General features: G+C 37.2%; 1 protein-coding gene across 2 annotated transcripts in view; it reads right to left on the bottom strand.

Moving 5' to 3' along the window:
• EDIL3 (EGF like and discoidin domains 3) overlaps positions 1-18,938 on the bottom strand; it is a 374,627-nt gene that overhangs the window by 37,585 nt on the left and 318,104 nt on the right. The window lies entirely within an intron of this gene.

Raw genomic sequence — 18,938 nt, 5'->3', positions numbered from 1 at the left:
GCCAGACGGCGTCTGCCTACAACAGACAGGCCACGATGAAGGAGAGGGTGAAGTAGGGCTTACTGCATGGGTAATACATCACAGCACTAAGCAAGGATCCTTCTGTCTCTCACATACACACACACACTCAACAAGCATAGTATGGTTTCCACAATTTTAAAATTCCCTTGATTTGCTCCTCAAGCATTCCCTTGATTCTCTCCTCTTCTACCCCAGACTAAGTAAAGGGAAAAACATAGGGGATTGGAGGAGGCTCTTTCTGCTTGATGTCTGTAGATTCTTTTTCCTGGTAATTGTATGCTATACCCCCTTGCATGCTGATTACTCCAGGGAAAAATAATCAGAAATAAATATAATTAAAATCTCTCATAATCAATAGAGGGCATTGCACTAGTTCTTGTTCTGGCATAATGATTTTTATAGTTTAACAAGTCTTGGTATGGCATACCTGCTGGTAAAAATGTAAGGTATTTTTTTGGTTGAACAAAATATTCTTTAAAGACTCTCATTTTTTCCTTCACTGCTGGTTGTGAATATGAAGTGTGGGTTTTTAGTGACAGGATTTAATTGAATTTAATTGTAGTGTCTGCATGTTGGTACAGTGCCCAGAAAGCTCTGGGAAATGGAGGATTTTTGTATACCAAAGTAAGAAATAAGGGCCATACACCTTCTGCTCTAAAATTTCTTGCTTATTCTTGTTCCTGAAATAAATTTTTGGTTACAAGAGGAAAAAAACCCTACCTTTTTAAAGTAGGTAAATTGGCCTTGATTTTACGTGTGCCCGAACTCTCTCCGTTGTTCTGTGGATTTTACCTGTCTAGTGCTAGGTAAAATTATTTTTAAATTTCTTACTTTAAAATTCAGTAAATTAATTCATACAATTTTGAATCTGCTTTTCATAGCTGTATGAATAGGTTTGTATTGTTATTTTAAGTACTAAGATGTGACTTGTTTTGGGTCACCTTGATGTTGGAATTGATGCATTTTTTGATTTTTAGGGTCAACTAAGGTTTACAGTGAAACATAAAATTTCATATTAAAAAATTAGAGGGTTGCAATGCAGAACATGAAAATAAAACCTGGAAACAAGATTAACGCTTACTGAGAAAAATGAAGGAAAGGCTAAGTGCTCTGATTTACAAATGAGCATGCAAATGTTCAGCACCACTTCCTTTGATCTAACAAATAAAAAGGATATAATTAGAAAACTTCTTCAACAACAAAAAATAAAACAATCAATTGTATAAAAGAGTTCAGTCGTCAAGTACTCCCCAATACTTGCAAAGATTTTTATATTTTTATATATTGGTAAAATTCCAAATAACCAAGACATGGTTTCTATGACAAGGTTTCTTCCATCAGATGCTTTATGATGCAGAACTAAAACTAGATGATATGGATTTAAATCTTGAACCTGCTGTACATTAACCTGGTGACCTTAAGTTAATTAACCTCCCTGAACCTCACTTGTAAAATGAGAGGCAGAGTTCAGATTTTTGAGGTTCCTTTCCATCTGAAAATCCCTGATTCCCTATGCTGCATGTCAATCAATAGTAACTGCCTCTGTTAAGTTTCCTTTTATACAGTATTTATCCAAGCATCAATCCAATATTTATTGAGTGCCTGCTACATGCTAGGCCCCCAGGTTGCTGAAATCCTCTTGCAGGGCTCTGGTGTCGTGGGAAAAGCAGACCCAGGTACACAGATGACAGCACAGAGGTGTGGGCCCCTTGAGGCCCAGAAACAAAGTCCTGCAGGGTGTGGAGAGCCAGCAGAGCCCAGGGGAGCCCGAATGTTGAAGAAGGAGTTGGGGAGTGAAGAAAGGAAGGAAGGGCACTCCAGACCAGGAGAAGCGCACCTGCAAATGTACAGGATCCTGAAAGAGCTTTCTGAGTTGGGAGAAGGAGCGGAATTTCCTCGTGGCTAGAATATAGGGCCGAAGAATTGGAGGAGAAGGACACTGGAATGAAAGGTCTGAAGTAACTTGTGAAGGGCCTTTCTTAGTCACTACCCATAATCAGTAAATGAAGAAATTTACAGTCTAACTAATTTAGATGTTAACTTAAATGTATTATTTTAAAAGTAAAGGTAATCAGGTTTTCACCACGTACTTCACTTGAACAAATCCTTTAACCTTTCTGGATTTTGGGTTCTTTGTAAAATGCAATCATTAGGCTTGCCTAGGCCCACCCTTCAATACTATGTTTCTGTTTTCCAATCTTCTTATGTTTATCTCTAAATTTGGGCAGTCCCTAGCTATCAATTTTTGTATAGACCATCCCATTTGCAAATGGCTTGGTTTCTTCTTGTTTCATTCTCAAATAACATAAAATTAGCAATACACAATTTGTGAGTCCAGTGTGCACTTCAGTAACATTTTATGCCTTTTTAAAAAGTAGCATGTATTCATACACTATGATGTAAATTTAAATCTTTTGACTTAGTCAGACTACCAAATAGCATTCTATCTTTAATTTCTGGTGATATTACTATGCTGACTTTTTAATGTATACTGTTTGTCAAAACAGGTAGCCAATTTTTCACCAAGGGAGAAATTTCCTACATCTCCTTTTAGGGGTGCTAGGAAAAAGCAGTAGCTAAAAATCAATTTTCCATTTCTGAAAAGTGCAGATCCTCTGTGTATCTGCAACTTATATTTCAAAGTGTTTGCTTCTTACAGCTTAATCTTTTCAATGGTCAATGCGACTCTGCCTCATTATCCATATATATATCCACTCTATGCAAACTCATCGCTGTGTCCAAACTCTGCATTTTTGTTAGAGTCTCTGAGGAGCAATAATTACAAATTCAACAAAGAGTCTGAAAAGGGTACTGTAACCAAGTCTATTTCATATTTCTTTTGGTAAAAAAAATTTGTTTTACATCTGTGAAAAAAATTTGTTTTACAGATGAACATATATATTCCCTGATATTTATATATCATAGGGTTTATTATATATAATATATTTAGTAACTATATATCTTATACATATAGTTTATTAAGAAAAATCTCAAATAACATTTGTCATAATATAAATCAATGTCTACTAGAAATCAAACTGGAACACAGTGAACATGTCCAGAACTCTCTTAGATACAATATGGTCTACTGACTACAGAGGATACACTTGTCTGCAACTTGCTTTTTCCCACTGAAAATGACCCTCCTTGTTTTATATTACCATTTCAAATCCACACGAAAACTGATCAGAAAGGTATCTTTGTAAGCTCTTTCCCATATTTGAGGAGAAAAGTAACTCGGCAGCATTAAGGCAGCCAAAATCAACACATTTGTGTGTTGACATTTCAAGTGACTTATGAGCTTATCAGACTGCTCCATTAAATAACGCATAATTACCAAAGAGCTAATCATATTTTTCTGACTCAGGCAACTTCTTTTTTAAAGGAGAATGAAATTCAGTCAGTTTTGTATTTATTAAATTTAAATATATTTTCCTTTGAAATTTTAAAAAATGATCAATTTCAACTGTGCTCCCATCAGAGCAAGAGGAAAACAGCCCTTCTTTAACGTTTCCCTCTGGATTTGGTGTCTGTCCCATTTTGTACAGAGCTTGTCTGTTCTAGCTGGAGAGCGTGTGGAGGAGCCCTCTCTGTACAGCTGGCAGCCTGGAGTCAGCAGGACCTCAGTCGTTTTTTGTCTGTACACCCCTGGAAAATCGGGTATCCTTTTACGAGACTGCTTCCTCTCCTATAAAGTGAAATTCATAGCAACTGTCCCCGACCTCCTTATATTATTGTTCTCAGGGTCAAATGAGATATGAAAACATCTCTGCAAAGGTCAAATGCTATACCAAAGTATATTTTAAAATAATTTTCTTTTATATTTAGACAAAAACATGTTTGTTCCTAAAGAGTAATATAAGCTGAATTTCCTAGAAATAAATGACACCAATTTAAAATCCAACATAAAGATGTCATAAAGAGCAATGGCAGCTGCGTAATGACCACCAGGGATGACATTTCTCAATCCTAGACCAAGAGCAGGTATCACTACTTGTAGAATAGGTCAGCTTTTCGGGTTGAGAATCCTCTGAGAGGGAGCATTTTTAAGTCATTGGAAGGTGAATGATTTTAAAGAAAAACAAAATCAAATGTTAAGGCTTTTGCTCACCAATTGATTTAGGGTTACAAAGTAAACTTCAGATTGCTTACTTTCGCTTCCATGTGGATCAGGATAATTGAATAAACCCCTTGCGGTGGCGTAAGGGTTCCTCCTTAGGTACTTAAACTCTAGGCACCGAGCTTGTGGGGAAACATAATTCCTTTTCTATTTTAACAAGTGCTAAGTACAGAGAAGCAGCAGCTCCTCCCCATCTGCTCTTTCAGATACAAGAAAAGATCAGTCCCATTAGGTAAAGGTCTGGAATCTCACTGACTTCCTTTTTGCTCCCCATCTCCCCCTCCCCATGTGCTAGGGTTGCCTCTGTTCCCACTGTCCAAATGTGAGGCTCTGCTAACAGCTCTGCAGAATGGAGATGGCGCTCAGATAGAGGAGATATACTGGCCAGAAGAATGTTCTGATTTTTCTCCCTGCTGATGCTGTCTTGAAATATGTATTGCTCCTTATCTTTGGGGAAAGGGAGATGGAGTGTCCCTGACGGTTCTTTTGGGTCTTTATAGAATGTGCTTTAGGATCAGTCTTTTGAGTGAAAGGGGACAAAGGACACAGGAGGAGATAGGATGGCAACAGAGACAAACAGATTTTGTAAGAGGTATTTGGCTAAAGTATGGACCTTAGGTGTGGCAGATGGACTTTAGGTGGCCCCAGGATTTCAACCTGTCTGATACCCACACTGTTGTATAGCCCCCTCCACTGGGTGCAGGCAGGACCTGTGATGCTTCTAATCAATGGAATATGGCAAAGATATTGAGATGTCAGTTCTTTGATCACATTTCGTTATATAAGACTCTGTCTTAGCAGATTGCAGCTAGAGTTTCTTCCAGCTGGCTTGATAAATTCTGGGACCACCGTGGGAAGTCCACATGGCAGGAAACTGTGGGTGGCCTCACTTCTAGAGAACATGGCCTCTAGCAGCTGAAGTGTTCTCTAGGACATGAGGGCAGCCTCCAGCTGACCGTCAGCAAAATGGCCAGGCTCTCATACAGCAATAAGGAAATGAATTCTAACAACAATCTGAACTGTCTTGGGAGCAGATTTTTCCCCAGTCAAGCTTCCAGATGAGAATACAGCCCAGCTGAGACCTTGATTGCATCCTTCTCAGACCCTGAGCAGAGGAGCAGCTAAGCCATTTCTGGGCTCCTGGCCCACAGAATCTATGATATAATAAATATGCATTGTTTTAGTTGGCAGGAATTTACTATGCAGCAATAGAAAACAAATATACCAGATAACAGGAGGAAGTCAGAAATATAACTTGGTGAAGTGATTAGAAGTCAAGCAATGGAGAAAAGGATGGCGGAAATAGGTTAGGTGAAGGGCAAAGGGCAGCATGGGGAATGGATAGCATGAGTGCTCTGTATTATTTACAAACAGTAAAGGCCTGTATTTGTGAATGGAATGTAAAGCACTGCCATACAGCATACCTTCAGAATGCAGTCATTTCAACTTATCCTGTATTTTTCAGATTCCGCATTTATGTCACTTGCTTTTTAAGTGTTATCCCTGTATTGCATATTTCATTTTCACAGCTTTCTTTAGGATCCCTATAGCAACTGGCCTACTCCTACTTCCTTTCTCTACCTAGTTGAACTGAAAGAAACTCTATTTTTTATAAAAACATAAACAGTGAGGTTTGACATTGTAAGTGTCCCTTTTATTAAAGGTAAGAATACCATCAAGTAGTTAAATCTTTTTTTAATCAGAAAAAGCTAGATGTACTTTCTGGTAACCATTCACTCTATTGCTCTGTATCTGCCTCATCAATTCACCATCTGCTTCCAAATTTCATCCAACAACATGTTTTTCTTCTTTGATCACGCCTCTTATTTTCTCACTTTTATTTCAATTCACATGAACCTTATGAAAGTTAACACGTTCTTGCTCTCAACACCGCACGCACAATCATAGTCTCTAGGCCATTGATTGCCGACTAAACTTGCCGTGAGTTAAGCAGCACAGGGAATATGGTATCTGGATAACTTGATGTTTATGGAACTAGGGAGTGAGGGGAAACAGGGTTGGATATAATTGCACCCACAGTTACAAACAGCATCTCTTCGGTTTTGGCAGGATGCTGACAGACACTTTGACTATCTGCCACCCCTATCACAGCAGAACATGGGTTTTCCTCACTGCTCTCTTTGCCCCTGCTGTCTTGGTGAAAGACGCCTATCTCCCCAAAGTTCCCAAATGTCAGAATGGGAGTGTATGCACATCCTCTGCTTCAGTGAACCTATTTCTCATCCACATTTGGCAAATGTGGGGATTCAGATAATTTCCATTTTATGCTCTGCAATCTATTAGTCAGCCTTTGGATGTTTCATAAAGCTTAGCAGGTGCAACACACAGGGATGCAATGATGCAAGAATGATGGTAGATAACAAGAGCTATTGGCACAGTGCTACACTTCTAGATAGTAATTTTCAGCGTGGACCTGTAAAAGCACCTAAAGGTGGACTTTGGGTAACTCCAAGCGAGTTCATAACAGCAAAGAATTGAAAAGATATGATAACTGTGGCCAAAAGTCCACTTTATGAATTCTTTAGATTAAAAATCTACAGTTATTCCATAGACATGGGTAAAGCAAAATACTGATTTGGCCATTATCAAGTTGATTTAGACAATATGCTCCATGAACCTTCATTATTAAGACTAAATGCACTCAATTTTCAAAAGTATCTTCATAATACATGGTCTTACAGTAAGCATTTCAATGAAAGCTTCAAGACATTGCCATGTAGACAATGGTTTAAAAAGTAGCAAGGAAGATAAGGAAGCAAGTAAATAAATAGCTGAAAAGGAAATTTTAAAAGCACCCAAGACTTAAAGTATGCTTATATTCAAATGAGTTGAGTTCATAGCCAATTCCAGTTTTAAGTTTACTTTGTCCATGAAGACACCGCAACATCTGCATGTATTTCAGTTTTTTCACCATTTATTTTAAACAAAGGATAGCCTGGAGAAATGAAAGATGTTTTACATGAGTCTATTCATTGTTAATGTTACAGAAATATTATTATTGACTAATATATTATTATCATATACTACATTCTGAAAGTCATGACCATAGAACTATTGTTAAAATGAGATCTTTTGATTAATTAGTTAATGATTATTTACTTTAGTTTTCTCTTTTGGATTGGTAACGTACAAACATATAGTTTTTAAATTTGGCCCAGATTAGGTGCCTACCCAAATCCATTACTGCTGAAGAATCTGTGGAAGCACCAGTTGTTGTTTTGGAAGATTCAATTTACCTAAATAAGAGAAAATTTTAAAATAGTCACTAATATGAAATGTTAGAATGAATAATTTCAGTGAGGAAGGACTAAAGAGCCCAAGTGATAATAAACTGCACTTTAAGCAACACCTTAACTATTGTAGGGCAATATTCCTTGACTTTATAATAGGCACGCCTCCCTTTGTTGAACATAAAGATTTCACACCCTTCTTAATATTATTTGGAATTTTAAATAAATTTCATGAATAAGATAAAATCAAAGTAATGTGATAAAATGATGTTTTATTTATAAACCACACATATTCTCCTCTGTCCTCCGTTAAAATAAGAAACCCTAGGGGTGCACTGCTTTCCCCTATCTGCATTCTTACCCTTTCATTCTGTAAATGACATCCTTTAATCACAGGAAGGGAAGATTGGAGAGAGTCTTCAGAAAATAGCTAATGAATCTCCTAATCTAACTGCCACAAGTCCTTCTTCTTAAATTCTAAGCCAGTGGTATTCAAGCAGCCAAATTTTAAGTAATTCCAATGGGAAACAAGTTTCCTTGAAAAACAAAATGAGGAATGATTTCTTTGCACACAATTTAGGTTACACCCTATTTTAACAAACAATCTTCCACGGAACCTGAGTGCGTAAAATGGGGAAAGTTGGGCTACTGGGACTGACTGGGGAGGAGGCAAGGCTGCCCCAAACTCATTTGTTGAGTCTTCCCCTTTCTCCTCGAGCACCCACTTTGCATCCAAGACCTCCAAGGCAATCCTGGGGTTCTGAGAAATATAATTAGAAAACCGCCAGTTTAAAGTATTTCTGACACATTTCATTATTGATCATACTGTACCCGTTCCTCTTCTCATTCAATTCTTCGCCACTCTACTCCCTAAAGCCGTCCATAACTATGTGCAGTTCCCTTAAGGGGAATGTGGGAATAGTGTATTATAACATGGTTACTTTAAATTAGGACATAGTTGGAAACCTTGCAAATTATTTTTATATCTCCATCGTTTTTGTATTTAAGTATTTTATGCTTCCTTTATGGTGCAAACAGTTCTGAGATCATCCTACAGAGCTAAGGGCATTAAACTTAATTATCAGACACTTTCAGATAACCATATTCTTTTTTAATAATTATATACCTGCTATCCTTATATCATCAGTAGACTAAGTTAAATAGAAGAGATTTTGATTACTATATCAAGTTACTTTTTGGAAGAGTATTTGAAACTAAACTTACAGAAAGCCACTGGGAACAATTTCACAAGGCCTTTTTCCATTTCAATTATTCTACCATTTCAGGATATTGTGTAAAAGCTTTTATTTAGCAAAAAAATAGCTTACTTAAAAAGTTCCATTTTTTTCTTTATACCCAGGCAACAAATGTAAGTTGCATTAAAAGTACCCATTTAATAACTTTTTACTCCTACACTCACTGACGGAAAGAAAGATCTAAATAAAAAATCTTAAATTTGGAGTTTGGTAATTGTTATAGATTCTCTTTTTGGCTGGCATTTTATGAGAAAGAAACACTATTTACCAATACTATATTGCTTAGTTCTTTCCAAATTACTTCTTGCCTGGAGAAAAAACCTGGATCTACTGGATGTATTTCCACCTAAATTATGTGTAGTGAAAAACGTTTCGCATTTTGTTTTTCAAAAATACTTGTTTTCCATTAGAATTACTTAAAATTTGGCCACATTAGAAAATATAATTAAGTGTGAAACTCTTTATTATAATTCCTAACTCCTGATTTACGTCCTTTCTTTATTTCTTTATACTTTACACGTATTTCTCTAGACTGTTAGTAGGTGACAAATACTGTGTCTTTCATTGCAGGAGCAATTGGTATTAAATGCACACACACACACACACACAGTTTGGTTTGCCTTTTCTCTTTATAGTAGTAGTTTTACTTATAATACCTGTTTATTGATAAAAGACACAATGACAAAATAAGTGTTTAAGAATTCGGTGACACTCTAAAATGCATTTTTATTTTATTTCTAACAGCAGTACCTATACACATTTTTTTTAATCTTGGAGACAACATTTAGTTTGTTGGGAATCCACAGTACCCCAGTAAATGCTCAGCCCTCCTCTCTGCTCCCCTGCTCCCTAATATCAGGGGGGTTGAAGGACTTTGGTTGGGAGTAACTACATTTGTACATAAACACATGTTTCAGGGGGGAGGGATGAGGAGCTAAGGAAAGTGGTTTATTCCACGAATGTCACTTTCTATAATGTCCCCACACCAGCATGTGGCATAGAACTCATGAACATTTACAGAAATAACCAAAGTTATTTCTACATCAGTCTAAAGAGTAGAATTATCTGTCAATAATCATTAAACCTGCTGAGCCGTTACATGCTAAAAATGAATGTTGAATCTAGGAAGTTGAAACTTTAATCCATTTTCGTATACTCTTAAAATTTTTAATAAAATCCAAACTCTGTAAGACTTATCATATAATCACTGTGGGGATTAAAAATATCACAATCTTGCCTGATGAGTCATTTTAATGGTCAGTGAAATTTGTATGCTATCTGTGATCTTACTTAGTGGATATGTCTCAATTTCTGCTTTATTACATTCCATTACCATGTTTTATTCATCTGTCTATTTCTCTCCTGCTCAAAATTTCCAACTGAGAACAGAAAATGTTTTACCTTTTATGAAGGCTCATTCTCCCTCCTACCCAGTAAGCAAGGCTATGAGTCTGATTATGTTCTTGACAGACATATTTTTATCCATAATGAGCTAAGACAATGTGTACCTTAAATTTACTTGGCTTCCATAATTGATCAATTAGGAAGCATAAAGTATAGCCACTATGCTCATATTTTCCCCTGATCTGTTTATGAGTAATCTTAAGTTTCTTTCATTTCAGTAGTCAAATTTAATGATGCCTGCTAAATTTGAAGATATTTTGAGACAAATAATCTAGATGAAAAGAGAGCAAGGTGTTTCTGATTAACTTTAGTTGTTCCTATAAGCATGTCAGCCAACATATTATGTAAGTGTCACTGGACAAGTGCAAAACCCTCCTAACAGTATTGGACACAGAGTGATTCAATAGTAAAATCTCACACTACAGTATTGAACAAGAATTTTCATGATGCATTTATTTCTAGGTAATTATAGCTATGTTTTCCACTTTGGTATTCAAGCAGAAAGACTCTACTCTGACTAAAAAGAAGTTTAAGTACCTCTCCTCTCATCCCAGTGTGTGGAAGAATATAGAACATTAGAGAGAACGTGGCTGCCAAAGCAGCAGAAAACACTGATGGTGCCAGGAAATGCACTCACCGCAGAAAATGTGAGTGTTCTCCAACTGAGAGCTGGCGTTGCAACTGGTGAAGGCTTATTTGTTCTTTGAGCAAGAAGCAGACTTAGCGGCAGTGATAGCAAGGAGCAATATCAGTATGGGACACATTGCAGAGGATCCAGAGTGTCCTGGTTATACTGTGATGTATGATGATGCTGCCAGTCCATGAGACCAAGGTAACGTTACAATAAATAGGCAACAACAATGCAGGGTCATGAGTGTCATGATGTGGGGGCATGCTCCACACGGTACAATAAAAGCAGCTTTCCAACCTTGAAAGGTCAGGCAAGTCTTCTCAGAAGGGTGATTATCTGAAGTGAGTTCTAGAACCTTCCTAGTCAGAGTGTCGACCACAAATCAGAACATTGACATCATCTAGAAGCAATTGTTAGAAATACATAATCTTCTGCCCCACCCTGTACCCACTGAAAAAAATCTATATTTTAACCAGGCAATTCACATACACATTAAACTTTATGTTCCAAGCACTGTTCTGGAGACAACTTGTAAGTAACCAAGTGGACAGGCAGGAAGACAGCCTTCTAGGCAGAGGCAACAACATTGGCAAAGAGCTAAAGGTAGGAAGAACTTGTTCTGTACTGGAAACTGTAGGTACGTACAGGACAGTATGGCCAGAAGGCAGCTTAATGGGAGAGGTCACTGGAAATGAGGCAGGAGAACTATGCAGAGGTTGGATAATGATTGATAGATAACACTATACAAAGGACTTGGATTTTCTACAAGATAACGATCAAGAGGATCAGTTTTGTATTCTAATAAGATCCCTTTAGCTGCTATAAGGGGAAATTATTGGAGGAGAACAAATATTAAAGCAGGGAGACTACTCAGGAGCCTATTGCAGTAGGTAAGGGGAAAAAGGATGATGACTTAAACTAGACAGTGGCAATGAGGGTGGAAATAAGTGCACAAATAGAAGGAATAGTAATGCGAAAAATGTGAACAGACTTGGTGATTAATTGAATACAGGAGACTGAGAGGGTGTGGGTAAGGAAGAAGGAGAAATCACAGATGGTCCCAGATTTCTGGCTTGGGCGTTTGGCTTGGGTTTACAACCAATCCCTGAAGACAAGGACTGAATTTCGAAAGAAAAGGTAAGCAACTTGTTGAACATGTTGAGTTTGAAATATCTGTAGGACACAAGTGATGGTATCTAATGGTAGTTGGATATACAGGTCTAGAGCTGTAAATCTTGGAGCTGTCAACATAGAGTAGTTAACAAAGGATTAAGAGGGGATTATACCACTGAGGGAGAGCATGTAATTTGAATGGAAAAGCAGGCAGAAGAAGGAGTATTGGGCAACAGGAAGAATAGCCCTAAAGACGTGAGAAAAAATTAACCAAAAGATTAGAAGAAAAATAACATATTATTTCCACAACAAGAAGGAACTTTCTAAGAGTGTGAAATGTAAAATTGTTATTGCAGATGTGACCTTGGTGGAAGTAGTCTCAAAGAAGTGATGGGGCAGAAGACTGAGTAGGAGGTGAGACGGATGTGAAAAAGTGAAGATAATAGATAGTTAGTTGACTATTAAGGGAAGGGGAGAGAGGGGATATCTTAATGGAGGCCCACATTTAGCAGCTGCTCCAGGGGTAGTTAAATAGAGATATCTGAACTTGATGGGCCCACCCAGGCTGTTATTTGTTTTGTTTTCACTTAAAATTTTTTCCCAAAATGGGAAAAACAAAGACAGCCATTTTATAAAATTCTGTTTAACAAGGCTTATTTCTCTTTGAGTTTGTTTATATTATACAAATATCATAACTGAGAAATTATGGAAGTGATAATCATTAACCTAATGACCATTTTGCTATAGGGCTGAGAAGAGATGGAGCCAATGGGCTCTCCTGACATTCTTTCCAAAGCTGAAAGATCCAGACTGCAACATGATGAGACAGCATTTTCACTCCCTGAAACTGATTAAGCCTTTGTTTTGAATGACAAATATCTTTAACACATTGAAGTCACCGTCTATCAGTGATATGACCATTTATAGAAATAATTTGAGCATGCTAACATTATTGTCAGACAATGAAGCAAAATTCTAGGTAGACTGATGTTTAATTTAATAAGGCTAACATCTGAATTAAGAACTTGTGAGCTTAATGATATTGAAAAATGTCAAGAACACCGTCATGAATCGGCTGCTGCACAAACATCAGAGTGAGCTTTATAAAAGTGCAAGCCTTTATGAAGGAGAATTAGATGGTGAACCGGAAGGTCTCCAGGAACTGCTGAAAACTGTGACTGTAATCAGACATTTGAAGTATTGTAGGTGTTGGGAAGGAAGAACTTTTCACTGGCTACGCAGGGTGGTCATCAGATACCACATGCAGTCGTTTCCCTTCACCACCTTGTCCCTGCCCCTGGCCCAGATGGCAGACCGTTACCACCAGTTCAGGCACAGGCCCAAGTTCTTTGCTAAGTTCTTTATTTCATGGCAACAATTCGTTAGGACAGGCACAACTATCCCTACTCAACAAAGCTGGAAACTGAGTTTAGTGAGGGTAAGTAACTCGTGAAGCCACACAGCTAGCGGGTGGCCCAGCTGGAACCTATTGTGGTGTCATGCAGATGCTGAGGCTGCACTTACAACAGAGAGGCACCGCCTCCCAGGAACTCATTAAGTACTCATTTTTCAGACTCGCCATTGGGGTTTTGTTTGAAATTTAATGTTTAACATCCAAGCTTCCCGTTTCCTCCTCTTTCTTAGTATTAGAGTATGTCTTGCTGAGTAACGTGTGTATCAAGGTAATCTTTTCCTACAATTATCTCACACAAAATTCTTAATCAGCAGTCTGGAGGCTTTATAACAATCATTTTTCTATTCATATAATCTCATACTTTGTAACAGTTTGTTCGTACTTTCCGCTCATATTACGTCAGCTTGCTAATTTCCCCAGCTATGTCTTCTTTGCTGCTGTGCATTCCCCCTCCTTCAAAACTATTATTAATTCTTCCATATTACCTTTTCAGTACAGGTTCTATTTCTCCCAAATTTTTAATATTTAGTTGTGGATGATTTTACAAATGTAAGGTACAGTCTCTTTTATATGCTTGTCTAGTTTCACAGGCGTTTAATGTTAATAATGCTGTGAACTGTTCTGTGCCTCTCAGTTTACAGAGCACAAGCATTATCTCCATTAATTATTTTTCATACATACACTATCCCTCGTTGTATTGCCAATTCTATCATGTTCTTCATGAATTGAACAAATCTGGGATCTGCTAGCATTGGGGGTTTTATAAATGGCTGTCTAATTGGCAGTTCATGCTTATATTCAATCACATTCTCCCCTCCAGGAGGGAATTTCAGATCGATGTGAAGCCTGGGGCAGCTGAGGGGTGCTTCTGGGCAACAGACCTGGACTTCATCCAGTCAAAAGTAAATGCGCCCCAGTGAGCAGGCAGCATATAGCCAGAGTGTCCAGAACGGGATAGCGGGTCGTATGTGTGATGGATACAGCAAGCCCCCATAAAAATGGCTCCATATTATATCTCTGTATGGGCGGTATCATCTACAGCCCAGTGAGAACTTTGGGGCCCTGGAAGAGTCAAACCTCTGACTACAGCATGCTGTGTTACCTCCTGCTTTGTGTAATACGTTCTTTAGTTTCATAACCTTTGCCACTAATGACATTTCACATCATTTGTGTCTTTACACTTCTTCAGTCAGCCACATCACTGTCCACTACAAACCCACAAAATTTTAAACCTGCTCTTCCCTAATCTTCCCTATCTCAGTGATCAGGCAAAAACCTAGAAATCATACTTGGTTTCTCTTTGCCCTCAAACCCTACATTCATTCTAGCAAATGTTGTAAGTCCACTTTCAGAATTTAAACTGACTCTGTCTACTCCTCCTTCTCTCCATTGTTACCACCCAAATTAAAATCCTTTCTCATTTCTCACCTGAATATCACACTGTTCTCTTAGGTGATCCTAACTGGTCTCACAGCTTCTACTCTCGTTCTTCTATAGTCAATTATCTTCATAATTTTCAACGTAATCTTTCGAAAACACAGACATTTCAGATAACTTCCTCCTTGTTTAAAATCTCCAATGACTTCTCACGGGTGGCCTTTTATGGTCTGGCCCTGCCCACCTCTCCAACCTCAACTACAGTGCATCTCTGACGTACTCACACTGCTCTGGCCACAGTGGTCTTCTTCTTTTTTCTCTAATATACCAATTTATTCCTGCCTTAGGGTCTTGGCTTTGCCTTTCTCCCCAAGAGCTTACTTTGCGTGACTTGCTTGCTCACTTCATTTAAATATCTATTCTAACCTCTGGTCTTTAGAGAAGCGGCCCCTCTGACTACCTTATCTAAAATAGCAACCCCATTTTCATGCACACACGCATGAACACACACATATTCACTCAATTTTATCAATTTTGCCCTGTTTGAGGTTTACTTTATGGCATTTTTCACTACCAGGCACTATCATTAATTTAAATTTTTTGTTGATTGGCTTTCTCTCCATTAGAGAATAAGTTCCATGAGGGTGAGGGTGTGGTCCTTCTTAGTCTTTTCTCGATTCCCAGTGCTTAGCACACTGCCTAGCACATGGAATGCGCTCAGTCAATGGTGGCTGAATAAACTGTTATCATTCATATCCATCTTTTCAGGAAGGATTTGAAATAGGAAGGCCTGACAGGGAGGGTTCCCTGAGAGTCAGCATGATTGATAGAGGAAAGAGGATGTGGTTTGGAGTTAGACAGACTTGGACTAGGACTGGCCGGAATAGCAAGTCTGCCCTTAACTAGCTAACTGGATGATCTTAGGCAAGTTACTACCCCTATAAACCTGTGTTGTTGTTTTTTCTTTTTTGACTTGTAAATAGCAGTGGTGATACCTATTTTTCATAGTTTTTGTAAAGATCAAAGATAACTTCTATGGAAATCCTAGCACTCTGCCTACCACTGCAATTGGTTAATTCCTATAGGACTGTCACCAGTTGGGGTATAGTCCGAGGGTCAGGACACTGACCTCATTCTGAGTTCAAGTGACAAACATCTTTTCAATAAAACAAACTGTTTGAGTTTAAACAAATGGTATTTGGAATAATGTCTGCTTAATATTCAGTGTACCAAGGCTTTGTTAAACCCTGTATTTAAAAAAATTACACAGATTTTAAGCAGGGTGAACCAGTTTCCCATTGGATTGAAAACATTCCATTGTAACTGTAAGCACGGTTTCTCAATTTGCTATTCTCCATGGTTTAAGGCATATTTTTAAATTATAGTTACTTTATCCTAAGCTATTGAAAAGGATGATAAAGTAATCAAAGAAATTCCAAATCCTTCCAGGTGTGATTTAATCTTATTTTTTCCCGACTGAAGAAGCCAAACTTATTACCCTACAAATAGCTTTCAATCTACATAACTCTAACCGAATATATAAAATCTATTAGGTGCATTTCCATTTATATGAAGATTTTACTGTGTTTAGATAAAATGTGCACTTTCAATCTTACTAGATTTTCCTCTTAATTAAAGAACATATGGCTAACAGATTTAAAGAATTAAAAAAATGCTTCAAATTGCTTTACAAAGATAATTTTTAAATAATAAGAAAACCTTTCCATGCTTTCAGGGAAGAATTTTTAACCTATTATGCTTACTTTATTTCCAGGAACAGGAGCTTAAAAAGTGCATCTTCCATTTTCAAATAATCTCATATACAAGTATAATATACATTAAGGCAAATTCAAAATTAAATTTCAAACCTTTAATCTAAAAAAAATAAGGATATTTTTCATCACAAAACTGCCATTCTATTAAGAAATCTCAGTTGAAGTAAAAAGTATGGTTTATGATTTAGAGCAGGGTGATTAAGAGCTGGAATGGCTGATAGTTTAGTTTTTTTAAAGAATTCGTTAATCACGAAGACTGAAACCATTTAAAATTTACCAAAAGGCTTTAGAAATATTATGCTGCCAAGTACAGAGATTCTTTCTTTGTGGGTGGAGATGGTCAATACATTAAATGAAGAAATGTTGAGGAATATGAGATAAATGCCTCATTCACTTATTCATTCATTCATTCTCTCATTCATTTAACACATATTTACTGAGTGTCAGCCACGTGGTCAGCATGGTTCTGAAGACCGGGATACAGCAGCGAAGAAAGAAGAATGCGGATGTGTTAAGTCGATGTTCCTCCTCAAGGTTAAAGTATGTGTTCAACCCAAGTTGAATGATGCAAGATATACTAATATATCTCTCAGAACACACAACATTTTGCATCTCTAAGCTGTTTTCTGGGGAATTACTCTTTAAGTGGAATTAACATCCGAAGTACTCAGTCAACCAACTAATTTAGTTGAAAAATTGGCCAATTCAATTATATTAACATCACATAGATTAAATTGTAGATAAATCAAAAGCTATTTTTTCCTCTGTTTTGTTTTTAATGCGACAATGTGTACCTTAGAATTAGCCACACCTACTTATATTGTGTTTGACTTTCCAATCTTCAAAATCTGGAACCCCAATAATTGGACCAACTCTATTAACCTACTATGTATGATAGTATTTTATTTGGTTCAAAATAATCTTGACTCCATTATGCTCAACTGGATTTTCAACGTGCTATTTTCACTACTCTTCCGAGAGCACGAATTGCCACATCAGTTGTCTAAAACTAAGTCACTTTAAAAAAGTCAAATTATAGACTCTCTAATGAAGTGTAATGTGAAATGAAATGCTCCTTTAACAGGAATTCAGGAGAAAAGGAAATGAAAGAAAAACTAACTAGGAAATTACTTCTCTGTGTCTGTGGGTCAGTGGGCTGTGGGTCCTGGCTAACTAAAGAACAGATGAGGAGCTCTGGATAACCAAATAATACCAGAAATTGATGTCTCCTGCATTTTGGCTGCAATAAGATTTGCAGCTAAAAACAGAAGGAGCTTAGACAGAGCGCACAGCAATCTCTGTTATAGAGCAGTTTTGTAGACTTGCTTCTCTTGGTGATTACAAAATATACTGTTCTTCTCTCATAGATGAATAAACCAGGACACTTCAAGCTAAGGAGTGATTTTAGTATGTGTACACTCGAGACCTAATAGGGTTTAGTTAGTGACTGCTTCATAAACATGGCTTCAGTGGAAAACACTATTTGTGAGGGAAGCAACATGGGCTCTGAAGGGCAATATCTAAGTTGAAGAAAAAGGCAGCTATATCATAATAATACAATGGCACGTTAGAGCTGGATAAATGGTACAAGCCATCTACTCCAAATGAGGGATGAGAAAGATTATTACTAATAGGTGGCATAGCTCGGATGAAAATGCTAGATTCTAGTTCTCAAGCCAATATTTTAGGCACAGACCCATACCTTCATTCTAGAATTAATTCATAACTTTCTTTTCTAGGTATAACTCTATCATTTTTTCACAGACTGCAAATAAGAACTCGGTATCAATTAAAGAAAAATATTTGATTCCTAAAATGGAAATTGAAAAAAAGAAAAAGACCATTTTTATGCAAAAAAATACACATTTTCCCAACAAAACTCTCAGTAATGTATGAAGAAAACTACTTGGTTGGGATGAAGCAAATAAGAATGTATATTATCAATTTATAGTGACAAATATCACAAGAGTACATGGGTAGGAACATGGCTGTCTGGTATTGAAATAGAATGAGAAAAATAAGGTTTTCATCAGCACTAAAAACTCACAGAAATTCTACTGAAAAATGAACCAGGCTGAGAAGCCTCTAAGAAGTGAAAAGATTCATATGAACAGCAGCTCCCTTGAGAAGTAGATGTTAAAACTGTGGCAATAGCCCTGAGAGTTTTCATTTAGAATTACAGCTTTTCCAGAGAACCGCATTTCTTCTATACCTTTGTCATCTCGTAAATCTGTTTATTACTGTGTGTGTTACAGTTTGTAGAGTAAATTTGCTCTTAATGGTGTGTGATGAGGTGTTCCTAGCCAAAGGAGAATGTTTAAGTCAAAGCTCAGCATAAGTCTAGTTTATCTTCATGCATATCAACACCCTGGTTAGCTCTAAGAAAGCTCATCTCATTTCTTTCTCTTCATCTGAAGCCTATTCTGATCCCAGTATTGTGAAATGTGTGGAAATTAATGTTCTGAGTTTATATTCCCTATTGCATTCCACTTTTAATGGGTGCTGTAATTCACCTAGTTCAACAAATATTAAGTGAGTGTAAAGGCTTTGTATTAAGAGATATAAGACATCACAGA

The sequence above is a fragment of the Ceratotherium simum genome, chromosome 4, assembly GCF_057802395.1.
Source record: "Ceratotherium simum simum isolate JZ-2026a chromosome 4, ASM5780239v1, whole genome shotgun sequence".
In the NCBI taxonomy this organism is placed as follows: Eukaryota; Metazoa; Chordata; class Mammalia; order Perissodactyla; family Rhinocerotidae; genus Ceratotherium; species Ceratotherium simum.
The sequence above is the reverse complement of the archived record's forward strand: the minus strand, read 5'-3'. Positions and strand labels throughout refer to the sequence as shown.